This window comes from Biomphalaria glabrata, chromosome 4 (genome assembly GCF_947242115.1).
Source record: "Biomphalaria glabrata chromosome 4, xgBioGlab47.1, whole genome shotgun sequence".
Lineage (NCBI taxonomy): Eukaryota > Metazoa > Mollusca > Gastropoda > Planorbidae > Biomphalaria > Biomphalaria glabrata.
In genome coordinates, this window is record NC_074714.1 from 32284612 (window position 1) to 32302216 (window position 17605).

A 17605-nucleotide genomic window follows, 5' to 3' on the forward strand; every position below is an offset into this window, starting at 1 on the left:
AGAGTAGAGATCCAACTGATCACCTAAATAAGTAGAGTAGAGATCCAACTGATCACCTAAATAAGTAGAGTATAGATCCAACTGATCACCTAAATAAGTAGAGTAGAGATCCAACTGATCACCTAAAAAAGAGAGTAGAGATCCAACTGATCACCTAAATAAGTAGTGTAGAGATCCAACTGATCACCTAAATAAGTAGTGTAGAGATCCAACTGATCACCTAAATAAGAGAGTAGAGATCCAACTGATCACCTAAATAAGTAGAGTAGAGATCCAACTGATCACCTAAATAAGTAGAGAAGAGATCCAACTGATCACCTAAATAAGTAGAGTAGAGATCCAACTAATCACCTAAATAAGTAGAGTAGAGATCCAACTGATCACCTAAATAAGTAGTGTAGAGATCCAACTGATCACCTAAATAAGTAGAGTAGAGATCCAACTGATCACCTAAATAAGTAGAGTAGAGATCCAACTGATCACCTAAATAAGTAGAGTAGAGATCCAACTAATCACCTAAATAAGTAGAGTAGAGATCCAACTGATCACCTAAATAAGTAGAGTAGAGATCCAACTGATCACCTAAATAAGTAGAGTAGAGATCCAACTGATCACCTAAATAAGTAGAGTAGAGATCCAACTGATCACCTAAAAAAGAGAGTAGAGATCCAACTGATCACCTAAATAAGTAGAGTAGAGATCCAACTGATCACCTAAATAAGTAGTGTAGAGATCCAACTGATTACCTAAAAAAGAGAGTAGAGATCCAACTGATCACCTAAATAAGTAGAGTAGAGATCCAACTGATCACCTAAATAAGTAGAGTAGAGATCTAACTGATCACCTAAATAAGTAGAGTAGAGATCCAACTGATCACCTAAATAAGTAGAGTAGAGATCCAACTGATCACCTAAATAAGTAGAGTAGAGATCCAACTGATCACCTAAATAAGTAGAGTAGAGATCCAACTGATCACCTAAATAAGTAGAGTAGAGATCCAACTGGTCACCTAAATAAGTAGTGTAGAGATCCAACTGATCACCTAAAAAGTAGAGTAGAGATCCAACTGATCACCTAAAAACAGAATGAAAACCTCCCAGACAGTGTCGGTGGCACCTGGTACGGCAGCTCAGGGTGTCATCCCTCCCCCATCAACTTTCTTCAAATATGTCCCAATAAACACTATTGCTAGTTAGTTCTTTTTGTTGAACAAATACAGAAAGCTGATTATCTACTAACATTGATTTCTACTAAATGTAAAATGAGTGTCAATTCTATTATAAAATCCCACTGATTATGACATTTATTCAAATGTTATTGCAAATTTTACAATGATATTAATTAAAATTAGAAACGGACTTAACATCACCTGAACAGGTTTCTTTTGTTATACTTGAATACAGAAGTCGTATAACGTTGTGCTTTGACGTTTAGACACAAACTACCATCTAGACGTGTGCATGACGCGTAGGACGTAATCATCTTCTTTTTTGAAGTAACGTCTGTATCATATAAGATAAGATAAGATATATCTAAAGATTTTAATATAATTATCTTTTCCGATGTGTCTGCTTTTGCCAAGATATAAGTTTCTTTTTAACTTGGTTTTAATCCCCAAAATGGTTAAAATAACCCTAACCCGATCGCACCCTTCGCACCACACTTAGTGATGTACCTCTCCCAACAATGTCTATTAATATATTGAAGTCGACGGGCTAGGAAATAAAAAAAAATTAGCCCGCACAGATAACCGGACAGCATAGTGCACTATTACCCTCTATTAGGAAATACTGCATTCCTCACTAATCTTCGGACTCGAAGACAAGCCTTATTATTATTAGGCCTACTAATCCTTATCATAATCGCTCTATCTACTTTATAGGTCTAGACTAGCTCTATAATATAGAATATATATAGAATCTAGAGCTAGAATAGATCTAGAATATAGAATATATCTAGAATCTAGAGCTTGACTATCTTGTTGATAGTGTCGAATAGAGCGTTCTTGTTTTTAAAGATCTGTCAAGTCACTTGTCACTAAGTAAACCTTTCCCCTTATTCCCGAAACAAATAACTAATTCCTAATCATGTCATAACACTTTTCCATTGTGACCTTAGATGCATTTTTTTTTACCAATGCGAATCTATGAATGAAGCTTGATTTATTAATGAAGAAGTCTATGACCTTTTTAAAAGACTTACCTCCCCTAAAGTTTTTCATTTAAAAGTGGTGTATTTTTTTTTTCAAAAATCTGCTTGCATAGATAATTTATAAAATTAGATGGCTCACTTTCGGAAAAGAAAAAAGTAGCCGTTGCATCAGAATGATCTAAAATATCATGATGTCCGATTTTCATTTTCTCGTCTAGTTTCTGAGATCTAAACGGGACGGACGGACAGACAGGACAGACAAAACTAATAGCGTCTTTTCCCCTTTCGGGGGCCGCTAAAAAACAAACACAAATTAGGAGCCAAATATACGCAATAGTTTTAAAAATCTTCCTGTATCAATCAACAAATAAGTTAAATAGAGAGAGAGAGCTTCTTTTGTTAGATGGGTAGCTGATTGTCTGTTTCCCCATTGTAAGGGTACGTAAGTACAGAGTTTAAATAAGGAGGCTGATCTTTTGGTACGGGTGTCGCTATCGAAAAGTTCTTGGTTGTAACGGCAACGCTAGATCTAGGTTTTTTTTTGTTTCAGGGTGTTAGGCTTCTGACTATGGGAAAGAGTGTCGTCTTTCCGCCCTTGGAGCCGTATCGTTAACTATCGTTCTTGGAGGTGTACGAGGTTGATGTTCTGTATGGCGCCGAGATGGAGTGTGCGTGTGGAAGGTGTGTTATTGGTGTGTTATTTGAATAATTATTAATGGAATGCTAACATCGATGATATTGATGTACATGTAAATATGTTACTAATTTGCAATTAAGCATTATTAAATAGTATTCATGTTAACAACTGTTGTTATTCACTAAATGTTCAGTTGAATAACTTTTATTCAATGTTCGTAGTTTACATTCTATTACCTTTTGGTTCTTGCTTTATACTGTCAGGCGGGAGAGAAAAAATCCGGTAATTCAATGCAAGTGTATCTACCCCTAATTAAGTAAACAGTAACCTCCTCCCTGACAGTTAGGGAAAGCCACTATTAAACGTTTGAGAAAGATTGTTTTAGGTCTGCGCTCTTCTTACTGGAAAAGCTTCAATCTTGATGCTTGGCGTGAGAAACAGTGATACATGTTTTCAACTATTTTGTTTTACAACGATTGGATCTTAATTTAGTTACTCCTAATCAATGTGATTATAATTAATGAAGCACTAATTGTGTTCTACCTGTTTATTTATGAAATATGATTGGAAGTTGGGAGGTTTTCTGAAATACTGTTAGACATCCAGAGTCTGCGCTAAGTATTTTTATAGTGGAATGTGGAATGTTCAGGACACACAATCAGGGCCCAGGAAACCCCCCCCCCTCCTTTGTAGAAGACGGCGCAAAACACGTAAAGAATACTTCAATAGACTGCTAGCGGACAACGGCTTTGTCTAAATCAGTGGCAGGAAAATATGCAGATGGCAACTGGGCCTGCAGTAACCATGTGAAACACTACACTCATAATAACGCCTGCAGTAACCATGTGAAACACTACACTCATAATAACGCCTGCAGTAACCATGTGAAACACTACACTCATAATAACGCCTGCAGTAACCATGTGAAACACTACACTCATAATAATTAATCTTCTGAAACGAAGACATTACCAAAAGATTCCTTGATTAAAACATTCAGTAGGTAAAAGCAATGTCTAGATACCTAAACACTTTCGACATTTGCTCTCTATGAGAGATAACATTGGTCGAGTCAAATAAAGTTTCCAATTGTATTGGTTCAGTTCCACTTAATGGTGGATTTTCTATGTGAACCCAGAAGATGAACAAACTCATTTTGAAATTGTGGTTATAAGTAGGCCTATGATTAGTTCTTGGCGTTACCGTAGCCTAATTGTTGTTTTTTTTTTTATGCCTACCAACTTGAGGTTTTACATCCCTTTTTTACATCTATGTAGAGGAAGAGTTTGTTTAATTATATACTTACAATATTAGTTGCAATACATTATTGGTATCGATTCATGATTGAATTTTTGAAAAATCGATTTACAAAATCAGAAACAACACGAAGCCTCCGAGTTCTTTTTAGCGAGTCAAACAGTCGAGATTTTGTAAAAGTCAAACAGTCGAGATTTTGTAAAAGTCAAACAGTCGAGATTTTGTAAAAGTCAAACAGTTGAGATTTTGTAAAAGTCAAACAGTTGAGATTTTGTAAAAGTCAAACAGTCGAGATTTTGTAGAAGTCAAACAGTTGAGATTTTGTAAAAGTCAAACAGTCGAGATTTTGTAGAAGTCAAACAGTCGAGATTTTGTAGAAGTCAAACAGTCGAGATTTTGTAAAAGTCAAACAGTCGAGATTTTGTAGAAGTCAAACAGTCGAGATTTTGTAAAAGTCAAAGGATTGTAGATATGGTTTTTAGGTAATACATTCTAAGGTCACTTGTATTCTATTTGTATTCAATACGTTTTATGTATAAGACTATATTTCTATGGGGGGGGGGAGCTCCAATAAAGTACCTTGTCCCGGGCGCACGTTTTGCTCACTACGCCTCTGAACATAAACTATAGCTTGCTGGTTCCCAAGGTTCCAGGGATAATTTCAATCATTTGGTAGAAAGAGCAAAGAACAAAACAAACTTGCTTATATTGATTATTAGGGGCCCGTATAGGTTAGGCCCTTGTAGTCTAAATCCGGTCCTTCATAGAGTGACACTATGCGTCATTTTATAACCCTTATTCATCTAGTCCAGCGGTTCCCAAACTTTTTTGTCGAGTAGACCCCTTGCCATGTTTTCTGGTTTTCGATAGACCCCCTGCTTAACTTGTATTGCAATTTTTGCAGATTCATAAACTCATTTTTAAAACTAATTTCTAACTGTATTGAGTCGAAGAGTGAAAAAGTAATTTAAAGCTACACAAAGAGTTACAATCTTTTTTGACTGATAAAATTTAAAAAAAAAAAAAAAAAAAATATATGTATTGCTGGAATCACCAAACACACTAGAAATGTTTTTTTTTTGTGTTTTTTTTTTTGCATGTTCATCATTTGTTATTACGGTTATTATGTTTCATATAGAAATTTTTTGTTCTATGAAGTAGTCCTTCAAACATTAAATATTAATTAATTAATCAATTTGCCTTAAATATCATTTTAAAAGTTTTCGAAAAGAGCAGTTTCTAGTGTGATTTTTCACATCTGGCTCAAATATTGGGCCCGCGGAGCTGTTTTCACTTACATGAGAAGGGTCAAAGATGAGTTACTGGTGCCTAAATCAGTAAGCTTTGGCAGGAGGGACTCATTAGCCTTGGCTTGCAGCCCACCAAGCCAAAGGAAAACTGAATTCAATAATCTGCTGCTTTGCAGCTATACCCAAACATGGGAAAGGTTTCGTGGGTCAGCCCTGGGGATAAATATGGAGCAGAAGACCATTAGGCAGTTTGCAGCTTTAATGCTCATCCCACCGATGTGCCCTTGAACTATAGTGTTTCTTAAAGAAATTTGTTGCATAATAACAGATTTACGTTTATGTAAAACAGTTTTTAAAACTACTTCAATGGCTGGTAAAATCAATGTTTTATCTATAGTGTTTTCCATATTTGGCTATATGCAAAGAGATCTTATAAGACACTCACAAATCACCATCTTTTCTATATGATGTTGAAGAAAGATTGTGTGGGTTTATTCTGAACTTTATTTTTGAGTTTTTGAAATTTTTTATCACCTTTATTTTTTTAACGAGGGTAGCATCGTCTCAAATAATCCTCCAGTGTAATTGGTTTCATATGGTCATAAAAAGGCACTTAGACAACCGCTTATTTAACCAAGGAAATAAATAATCTATGATGTAAAATCTAGATTTCTTTTTTGTTAAACATTAGTTACATGTAGACAAAAGTAACTATTTACATAAGTATTGAAATTAAATACAACAATTTTACATTTCAATAGCAGGACAAATATTTATAACTAAATTACACATATTTATACGTGCTTGAAATAGTTACATTAACGGAGTGTGAAAATTATAACTTTCTTTAATTGAAATCCACCACCGTAGACCCCCATGGACATCTCATATACCCCCAATTTACTTTTTCACTTTCATGGACCCCCTGGAGGTCTTCGTAGACCCCTGGGGGTCTATATAGACCACTTTGGGAATCACTGACTAGTCTATACAAGGTGATATAGACAATACATTACACTCTTCTCGACGCCAAGATCTAACCTAAATCTATGAGAAACTATTCGGTTTCCATGCCTAAGCCAGACTGAGTACACAAAAAGTATCACTAAACCTCCTGGTTGTTGTCTACAAGAGGTGACACCACTGACTGGCTGAGAGAGAGGAGGGAACAGACATGTTGAGGACAAATCGAGTAGTCTAATTAGGATCCATAGATCAATACTTACAAAAACTAGCCCCAGCATTCATTTGGCGAGTTCTTCCCGAGGGGGAAATAATTCATGTTTGAATTTCGGACAAGTTAAAAGCAGATCGCGAATGAAAGTCTTATTGAATGAGTTCTGTGCGAACATACATACAGAAAGTAGTTCAATCCATTTCTATAGAAGTATCATTCATACATTTATATATATATATATATACATAAGTACTCAAATACACACACATGCACGCACGCACGCACACACACACATACATCCATTCATACATACATACATATATATATATATATATATATATATATATATATATATATATATATATATATATATATGAATATATGAATGTATGTTTGTATGTATGTATATATAGTGTGATATGAGAGAGAGAGAGAGAGAGAGAGAGAGAGAGAGAGAGAGAGAGAGAATGTGTCTGACACAAAAAAAGGCTCAGTTGTTAACGATCGCTACCCAGCAGAAAAGTTGGTCGTCTGCTAAAGGGCTTGACGTTTATGTCAAGTTGCAGGTAAGGTTAGATCAAAAAAAAAAAAAAAGGACAATGCAAACATTGTAATAATTCACGTGCGTTACAGCTACTCAGCCCAACTTTAAAGTGTTACAGCTACTCAGCCCAACTTTAAAGTGTTACAGCTACTCAGCCCAACTTTAAAGTGTTACAGCTACTCAGCCCAACTTTAAAGTGTTACAGCTACTCAGCCCAACTTTAAAGTGTTACAGCTACTCAGCCCAACTGTAAAGTGTTACAGCTACTCAGCCCAACTTTAAAGTGTTACAGCTACTCAGCCCAACTTTAAAGTGTTACAGCTACTCAGCCCAACTTTAAAGTGTTACAGCTACTCAGCCCAACTTTGAAGTGTTACAGCTACTCAGCCCAACTTTAAAGTGTTACAGCTACTCAGCCCAACTTTAAAGTGTTACAGCTACTCAGCCCAACTTTAAAGTGTTACAGCTACTCAGCCCAACTTTAAAGTGTTACAGCTACTCAGCCCAACTTTAAAGTGTTACAGCTACTCAGCCCAACTTTGAAGTGTTACAGCTACTCAGCCCAACTTTAAAGTGTTACAGCTACTCAGCCCAACTTTAAAGTGTTACAGCTACTCAGCCCAACTGTAAAGTGTTACAGCTACTCAGCCCAACTTTGAAGTGTTACAGCTACTCAGCCCAACTTTAAAGTGTTACAGCTACTCAGCCCAACTTTAAAGTGTTACAGCTACTCAGCCCAACTTTAAAGTGTTACAGCTACTCAGCCCAACTTTAAAGTGTTACAGCTACTCAGCCCAACTGTAAAGTGTTACAGCTACTCAGCCCAACTTTAATGTGTTACAGCTACTCAGCCCAACTTTAAAGTGTTACAGCTACTCAGCCCAACTTTAAAGTGTTACAGCTACTCAGCCCAACTTTAAAGTGTTACAGCTACTCAGCCCAACTTTAAAGTGTTAACTTTAACCCTAACCCTAAACCTAACCCTAACAACGGCCCTGCAACTACTCAACCCAAATTGTTACAGCTACCAGGGCCGGCCTTAGGCATATGCAAACTACGCAGCCGTCTAGGGTCTCCGATTGGTGGGGGCATCGCACAGAACTCACATATTTTATTTAGAGAAAACATTGCGAAACATGGATGAAATGTCAAACATAGCAGAACTCTATGTCTACTAGCCTCGCTCTAAGTCTCTACTAGAATTCCAAGTTCATTTATGAATCTTTAGATCTACTTGTTAAGACATGTTCGAAGACCATTGTTTCTTTCTGTTGGTGAAATGTTGAAACGCTATCTCTATTCTGGTGTCCATGAATTGTCCATGAAGCACTTTCGTGCTATTGACGCTTAGATTGAGCAGAAGAATCGGTTCATGAAATCTATACGAAGATGTTTAAGAAGCTCAAGGAACGGTAATTCAGGGCTTGGAATTTGTGCTACTTGAATTTACCTTATTTGTTTATTTAGATATAGATACAGAAAGGTTTTGAATCCATTGAATGAATATTTTTCGTTCTTAATTTTTGTTTTGTTTTTCTGTTTCCTTTGGGGGCCACCAATTAACTTTGCCTAGGGCCTCCAATTACCTAGGGCCGGCCCTGCAACTACTCAACCCAAAGTGTTACAGCTACTCAACCCAAAGTGTTACAGCTACTCAACCCAACGTTAATGTTTTATATACTTATCCCAGGGATAAAGCCTTCTGGTAGAAACTCTAGTATCTGACATTCAATCGACTATATGTAGACGTATCTTATAAAATACAGACGTTATGGGCGTACAAACTTATCATCCAGCTATTTTCAACGTATAGAAAATACAACTAAATGCAACACAATGAAAAGAGCAGTTTTTCTAAAATAATAAAATGCGTCAACAAAATGTCTCACGCGCTCTTTCTGGCAAACATTAACAAAAAAAGATTTTAGGATTGTGACAACCAAGGCAATAGACACCTTGTTGCTTAAACCATCGATTTGTTTTACAAATACATTCTAAAAGACGCCTTAAGATCTATGTTTCAATCTGACTTCCCATTGAGAATTAGATCCAGCTTTATAACAAGGCTAAACCGGAAGTCCAATCTGAGCAACGTGACAACAACGCCATCTACTGGGTTGTTTGGGTGGGTGAGCTCTCACGCTACAATAAATACAATGGGCTCCTCCAAAATGGGGGAAGCAAGTTAATTTTGAGCACTACATAACTTTTTTTTCCAATGATAAGTTTTGTGAATATCAGTCAGGCAAGGATTTATTCAGTCATTCCAGTGTGAATGTATCCTTTATACAGCCACGTGTCACACCTTTATACCTACATTACCTGTGGTTAAGTGGGCAGCGCAGTACGAAAGGAAGAGTGAATGTGGCAGATAAAAAGATGTCGGAGAGAGAGATACACTGTGATAAGTGTCCGTAGCTTTGAATAGGTCCACACCTGGCTGTAGAACGATTGAGACAAGCCGTCCCTGCTCAAACATCACTAGAGTATTTCATGTGGTCATGCCTTGTGTCTTATAACCTAATGTAAGTCGTCAGCTCTCTCTCTGTCTCTTTCTTGTTAGTGAGCTTTCACTACAATTCTAGAAGAGTAATAGGTTCAGGGTTAACATCATATATAATCTATATTGATAATATTTATGCTCTATAGTAGTCTATAGTCTATAGTAACAATATGTATTTTGTAATGAACATTTACTATTTACGCATTTTGTTCCCCTTCTGTGTTGACATACTATAATAGAGTAAAGGTCTTGAAGAGTTCAGCTAAGTTAACATGCAACTAGAGTAAAGGTCTTGAAGAGCTCAGCTAAGTTAACATTCAACTAGAGTAAAGGTCTAGAAGAGCTCAGCTAAGTTAACATTCAACTAGAGTAAAGGTCTTGAAGAGCTCAGCTTGATTAACATTCAACTAGAGTAAAGGTCTTGAAGAGCTCAGCTAAGTTAACATTCAACTAGAGTAAAGATCCTATCTTCTTATCTTATATAATACAGACGTTACTTCAAAAAAAGAAGATGATTACGTCCTACGCGTCATGCATTTAGTCATGCATATTAACCAACGACTTAAATTCACTGGTTTTCCTGACTAGCTCAGGCAACCCATTCCATGCGCTAGGGAAGAAGGAGCATTTGTACAAATTTGTCCTAGCATATGGAACGAGGAATGTGCCTTTATCTTTGTGTCTTTCAGAGTATTTTATTAAATTTTGTTTTTGTATTTGAAGATTATGGTTCAGTGTTTTATGTATGATTGCTACTTTACTTTTGAGCCTTCTGTCCTGAAGGCTTTCTAAATTTAGTGATTTTACTAAAGGTGTTACTCTAGTCAAATGTGAATATGTGTTTGTTATGAATCTCACTGCTCTATTTTGTGTCTGTTCCAGTTTCTTAATGTTTTCTTGAGTTGAGGGGTCCGAAACGGAGGATGCATATTCTATTATTGGCCTAACCAAGGTTAAATAACATTTTAGTTTTATGTTCTTATTTGATTTATAGAAATTTCTTTTAATAAATCCTAATGCTTTGTTTGATTTTTTTGTAGTTTCATCAATATGTGGATTCCATGATAGTTTTTCATTTATTATAACACCTAGGTATTTTGCGATTTTAGTCTGTGTTACTGGTTTGCCATGAATAAGATAAGTGGAATTAATTTGTTTTAGTTTTTTTTGTTACTCTTAACAACTGACATTTTTCTGGGTGGAAAGACATGCTCCAATTTGATTCCAATTTCTGTAATTCATCTAATTCTCTTTGTAAAATATATGTGTCTTGTGTTGTTTTTATTGTTCTATATATTATGCAATCGTCTGCAAATTGAGACTCGTTTCAAAGGTTGTCATGGCCAGGGGTGTCAATGGGGTTAAGCTCCCATTGTCTATAAAGTACTCCTAATGGCATGCGTCTCAAATAGCCTCTGACAACTAAGTCCAGCACCTGGCCTGCTCGTGTGGCTTAGATATTAAGCCCGGCGAAACTGCTCTTACTAACAGGTGAAGGGGTGAAGGCGGATACCTGGCGCCACAAAACCGGGAGCTTCGGGCAGATGGAGCTCGTCAGCCTAGTAAGGCAGTTCATCTAGGAGAGGGGTACTCTGACTTCAAACCCCCGCTGCCTTGCGGTACTGAGGCTTCAGGAGACAACCTCGAGGAGAAATCAGGAGTGAAGCCCCTTAGGCGTTGGGAGTATCAGCTACGAAATTCCCTCCGGCAGCTTCTGCAACTGAGTTGGTGCCAAATGTAATGCGATGCGTTCCTTTGGATCACATCAGCAAGGTCGAGAGAGGGATCATGACGCATGGGCCACCCATGACCCCTTTATCCAAGGCCCAGGAATGCGCCCCGGAGAGGAAACTCTGGTGCTGCTGCAAAGCGGCTAAAACAACACGGGAGACAACAGTTACGGGTTATAAGTCCAACTTGATTGGCGTAATGTATGGACGCCACGGGTTGTCTCTGACGGTGGGAGAGGTCTTCGCGCCTCACTGATCAGCTACCGCCCGCCTCAACCTGGGCAGCCCCCAGTCAGTTAGGTGCTGATCCGCCACAGCCTGCCTGCTCTAATGGGTGCTTAGAGCTTAGTTTAAAACGACAAGTAGGCTGGAAACTTGCACCAAGCAACAAAAGAAGAAAAATTAAACTGAAAAAGAAAATCCCTGTCATGCGACTGGCCACTTGGAATGTCAGGACAATGTGTCCTGGTCTCACTGATGATCTAAGGCAGATCGACGATGCAAGGAAGACGGCAGTTATAAACAACGAGCTAAAAAGGCTACATATTGACATTGCAGCCCTGCAAGAAACCCGACTGGCCGAAAACGGCATGCTCCGCGAGACTGACTACACTTTCTTTTGGAAAGGGAAGGCACAGGATGAGACTCGAATACATGGTGTGGGCTTTGCTGTCAAGAACAGTCTTCTTCCCATGATAGTCCCTCCAGTTGGTGGCTCGGAACGGCTACTAAGCATAAGTATGATGGCAGCATCTGGAAAAGTCACTCTAATTAGTGCCTATGCCCCCACACTATGCTCGCTTCAGGAGGACAAAGACAAGTTCTATGAAGACCTCAAAGAAGCCATTGCAAACATTCCTCAAAAAGAACATATGATCCTTCTAGGTGACTTCAATGCCAGAGTAGGATCAGATCACACTACCTGGCCAGACTGTCTTGGGCTTTTTGGAATCGGAAAGATGAATGAAAACGGACAAAGACTGCTTGAATTCTGCACATACCATAAGCTCTGCATTACCAACACATACTTCAGAACAAAGCCACAGCACTGTGTCTCATGGAGGCACCCTAGGTCTGGGCACTGGCACCAGCTGGATATGATACTGACACGAAAAAAGGACATTGGAAATATACTGCTGACACGTAGCTACCAAAGCGCGGATTGTGATACTGATCATACTTTAGTGTCCTGCCGGACAAGACTGCTGCCAACTAAGATCCACACTTCACAGGGAAAAAGAAAATCACGCCTGAATACTACTAGCACAAAAAATCCTGATCTTTGCACCGAATTTGAGAACAAATTAGAGGAAGCTTTTAAAAACTTCTCTGTGACTGAGGTAGAAAAAAGCTGGACGTTTATGCGTGATACAATCTACCAAACATCATCACTGGTCTTTGGAAACAAAACCAAGAAAAGCGAAGACTGGTTTGAAGCTAGTCTACCAGAAATGGAAACTGCCACTACGAACAAGAGAGCAGCCATGCTAATCTACAAGAAGGATCCCACCCCAAGCAACTTAAAAAGGCTCAGAGCTGCACGTAATAATGCCCAAAGAGTAGCGAGACAATGTGCTAACAAATACTGGCAGGAGCTATGCGAAGATATTCAATCTTGTGCCGACTGTGGTAACATAAGAGGACTATATGAGGGCATGAGAAAAGCCTTTGGACCTCACACCAGCAAGTGTGCTCCGCTCAAGTCAAAAGATGGCTCAATCATCAGCGATCGTGCGCTGCAAATGGAACGATGGGTAGAACACTATGCAGAACTCTACCAGATTGAAAACGCCATCTCACCAAATGCTGTTTACAACTTCCCATCACTTCCAGTTTTGACGGAATTAGACGAAACGCCCTCAGTAAAGGAGCTGAGCATTGCCATTGACATGCTTGCACATGGGAAAACACCCGGAGGAGATGGCATTCCTGCTGAAGTAATTCAGGCTGGAAAACATGCCCTAATCAAACCACTCCATGAACTGCTAAGCTTGTGCTGGGAACAAGGAATGGTCCCCCAAGAATTGAAAGACTCCAACATTGTTACAATTTATAAAAATAAAGGCGACCGCTCTGATTGTAACAATTACAGAGGCATCTCACTGCTTAGCATAGTCGGAAAGGCTTTTGCTAGAGTATTACTAAAGCGATTACAGATCCTGGCAGATCGTGTTTATCCAGAGTCGCAGTGTGGCTTTAGGGCAGGTAGATCTACAACAGATATGATTTTCTCTCTGCGGCAGCTACAGGAGAAGAGCAGAGAACAAAAGCAGCCCCTCTTCATAGCTTTTATTGATTTGACCAAGGCCTTTGACCTTGTTAGCAGAAGCGGTCTGTTTGCTGTACTAGAGAAAATCGGCTGCCCAAATAAGTTAAGAAAACTAGTGTCAGCTTTTCACGAAAATATGCAGGGTACCGTTCAGTTTGAAAGTTCTTCCTCCAGGCCATTCTCCATTAAGAGCGGTGTAAAACAAGGATGTGTACTGGCCCCTACACTATTTGGCATCTTCTTCTCAGTCGTACTATCCAGTGCTTTTAAATCCCTGGAAGACGGAATATACATCCATAGCAGATCCGATAGAAGGCTCTTTAACCTGGCACGTCTTAAAGCCAAAACGAAAAGGCGTCGTATCTTGATAAGGGAGCTGCTGTTTGCAGATGACGCGGCACTCGTATCTCACTCACAAGGAGGTCTACAGAAGCTAGTGAACGCCTTAGCAGCTGCTTGTCAAGAGTTTAGCCTTACTATAAGTCTCTCCAAGACCGAAATCCGGGCACAAGACGTCGCAGAAATACCTATAATACAAATTGGGAACCACACCCTTTCAGTGTTGCAGGAATTTACCTACTTGGGTTCAACAATTGTCAGTAACCTAGACTTAGACATCGAGCTGACAAAAAGGATAGGAAAAGCTACCACAGCATTGGCAAAACTCTCCAAGCGCGTCTGGGAAAATGGTAAATTGACCACAGCGACCAAAATCCTAGTCTACAACGCCTGTGTTGTGAGCACTCTCCTTTATGGCAGTGAAAGCTGGTCAACATACATGTACCAAGAGCACAGATTGAATAGTTTCCACTTGCGCTGCCTGAGACGCATAATGGGCATCTCTTGGAGGGACCATGTCTCCAATCAGGAAGTTTTGAGATTGGCCAATATGAACAGCATGTATGCTCTCCTGACACAAAGAAGATTACGCTGGCTCGGACATGTCACCCGAATGCCAGATGGTAGAATCCCGAAAGATATCTTATATGCTGAGCTTGTGGAAGGAGTCAGACCCAAGGGCCGCCCAAGACTAACATATAGAGATGTCTGCAAGCGAGACATGAGAGCCTCAGGCATCAGTGAAAGTATGTGGGAAAACATAGCCAAAGACCGGAGTGCATGGAGACAGACTGTGCGTGCTGGGACAACCCTTGCTGAGAACAAAAGAATTGAAGCGGCTTTAATCAAGAGGGAAAAAAAGAAAGCTGCCCTGTCTGCTAGCCCTAAATCAGACGCATACACATGTACGAATTGTGGCAAAGTCTGCCGTTCTAGAATTGGCTTGATTAGCCACACCAGATTCTGCCCCGTCTCAAGATTAAGCCAAAACCAGTGACTCACTTGGGCGCATCCATTGCCTTTCGAGACAAAAGGAGCCATATATATATTATGCAATCGTCTGCAAATAATCTGACTTTTGTTCCTGAAGTAATGCAATTTGGTAAATCATTTATGTAAATTAAAAATAGTAGTGGACCCAAGACTGTTCCTTGAGGTACACCTGAGTTTACTGTTATCGGTGTTGATTTAGAGCCATTTATTATTACAGTTTGTTCTCTCCATATCAGAAAATCTTTAATCCACTGATGCAGTGGACCATTAATGCCGAAATATTTTAATTTTTTAAGCAAACTATGGTGGTGAACTTTGTCAAAAGCCTTAGAAAAATCTAGTAAGATAGCATCTATTTGTTCACTATTATCTAAACCTTTTGAAAAATCATCAATTGGTCCTATTAGTTGTGTTTCACATGATCTATATTTCCTAAAGCCATGTTGGTATGGTGTGAGGACATTATGTTTGTCTAAGTGGTTTATGATGTTGCTACATATTATGTGTTCTAGGATTTTACATGTGATGCTGGTAAGTGATACTGGTCTGTAAATTCCTGGGTCAGATTTTTCTCCTTTTTTAAATAGGGGGGTGACATTAGCTTCTTTCCAGTCCTTTGGTACTCTGCCCTGGTTAAGTGAAGCCTGAAAGAGTATTTTGAACACTGAGGCTAGCTCATTGTTTAGTTCTTTGAGTAATCTAGCAGGAATACCATCAGGTCCAGAAGCTTTATTTGGTTTGGTGTTGGCTAAGAGTTTTTGAATTCCATTTTCTTGTACTACTATATCTTCTATGTTGTCTACTTGGTTCAAATTCAGTAATATGTCTTTGTCTCCTGGGGCTGAGAATGCTGATGCAAAGTATTTGTTTAGGATGTTTGCTTTAGTTTCATTATCATTATGTAGGTCTTGAAGAGCTCAGCTAAGTTAACATTCAACTAGAGTAAAGGTCTTGAAGAGCTCAGCTAAGTTAACATGCAACTAGAGTAAAGGTCTTGAAGAGCTCAGCTAAGTTAACATTCAACTAGAGTAAAGGTCTTGAAGAGCTCAGCTAAGTTAACATGCAACTAGAGTAAAGGTCTTGAAGAGCTCAGCTAAGTTAACATTCAACTAGAGTAAAGGTCTTGAAGAGCTCAGCTAACATTCAACTAGAGTAAAGGTCTTGAAGAGCTCAGCTAACATTCAACTAGAGTAAAGGTCTTGAAGAGCTCACCTAACATTCAACTAGAGTAAAGGTCTTGAAGAGCTCAGCTAACATTCAACTAGAGTAAAGGTCTTGAAGAGCCCAGCTAAGTTAACATTCAACTAGAGTAAAGGTCTTGAAGAGCCCAGCTACGTTAACATGCAACTAGAGTAAAGGTCTTGAAGAGCCCAGCTAAGTTAACATTCAACTAGAGTAAAGGTCTTGAAGAGCCCAGCTAAGTTAACATTCAACTAGAGTAAAGGTCTTGAAGAGCCCAGCTAAGTTAACATTCAACTAGAGTAAAGGTCTTGAAGAGCTCAGCTAAGTTAACATTCAACTAGAGTAAGGTCTTGAAGAGCTCAGCTAGGTAACATTCAAATAGAGTAAAGGTCTTGATGAACTCAGCTAAGTTAAAATTCAACCGTACTTAATTTTTCGCTCTGTTAGACATTATTTTTCTTTGATTCGCCACATGTGAAAATTAATGTGATAGCACATTGTTATATCTTTTTACAAAGCTTATATAAACTCATTCCATTCGTCTGTTTGTCTGGAATCTTTAACACTCTCCCATTCTCGGATCAAGGTGAAACTTCCCACAATTATTTATTGATAACTACACGAATCTATTGAAAAAAAAAAGCAAGTTAGTTAATCAATAAGTCGTGATTAATTAATTTTGTTTTATATAGACAATTTACAAAGCTAATGCGAGATAAGTATTGTGTAGAAAATTAGGTCGTTTGATACAATTAACAAAAGACTATAAATTTTATAATTTTATAAGCACTTGAAAAGCACAGTGTCAAACATGTCGGCCTTCCATCGAGGCGATCGAGGCTTGAGTTCAAATTCAGACTGGAGCAACATTTTTTTATTTGCTAAAGGCAGCACAAAAACCTTCTCCCAGATACCCCCCCCCTTTTTTTGTTTTTTTTTAAACTGAAGAGCACACGTTTTAGATTAGTTCAAACCTCCGCCCCCCCCCTTCCCAAAGATAACATAAACATGATCGAGGGAACATAGTCTTACTGGCCAGTCTATATATATGTGTATGTCTACGAATCAAAACTAATATAGGTCTCAACTTAAGGAAAGCATCGTCTTCAGCATGCATCATCGCCAGTGTCATCTCATCCATCTCATCAAAACCTTCATCTGTTTTTAAAACAGAACTACAAGTCTACCATTTACTACGGACCCATTCCTTTTGAGAAGTAACAGAAGACAAACTGTTATTAACTTAAAAATAATAAGAGGCATTAAGAGGAGTAACGAAATTAATTATACTATAATAGGCACTTGGAACGTCTCGTTATTTCAAGGTCATAGTCATTTTTCAAAGTCACCTGTTCAGTTTAAAAAAAAAAAAGAATTTCAAAACTACAGAGACTAAAACCATTCAGATTCTAACGCTGACACTCCTACAATCTTTTCGTGAGGCTTATATTGATCTAAATTACACAATCTACATCAGTAAGGTTTTATCGGACTAATAATAGAACATGAAGAAATCGCTAATTAGGACTTTCCTCACATGCTTTATCACCCCCTTCCCCGAAAAAATCTATCC

General features: G+C 38.5%; 1 protein-coding gene across 7 annotated transcripts in view; it reads right to left on the minus strand.

Moving 5' to 3' along the window:
- LOC106071603 (uncharacterized) overlaps nucleotides 1-17605 on the minus strand; it is a 190247-nt gene that overhangs the window by 156738 nt on the left and 15904 nt on the right. For 5 of the 7 annotated variants that reach the window (XM_056027225.1, XM_056027226.1, XM_056027224.1 and 2 more), the window contains exon 2: nucleotides 9339-9597. The exons of 1 other annotated variant lie outside the window; for it this stretch is intronic. The gene's annotated coding sequence lies outside the window, so the exon portion shown is untranslated. The remainder of the gene's footprint in view (nucleotides 1-9338; nucleotides 9598-17605) is intronic. One more of the 7 variants, XM_056027223.1, reaches the window with a different exon arrangement.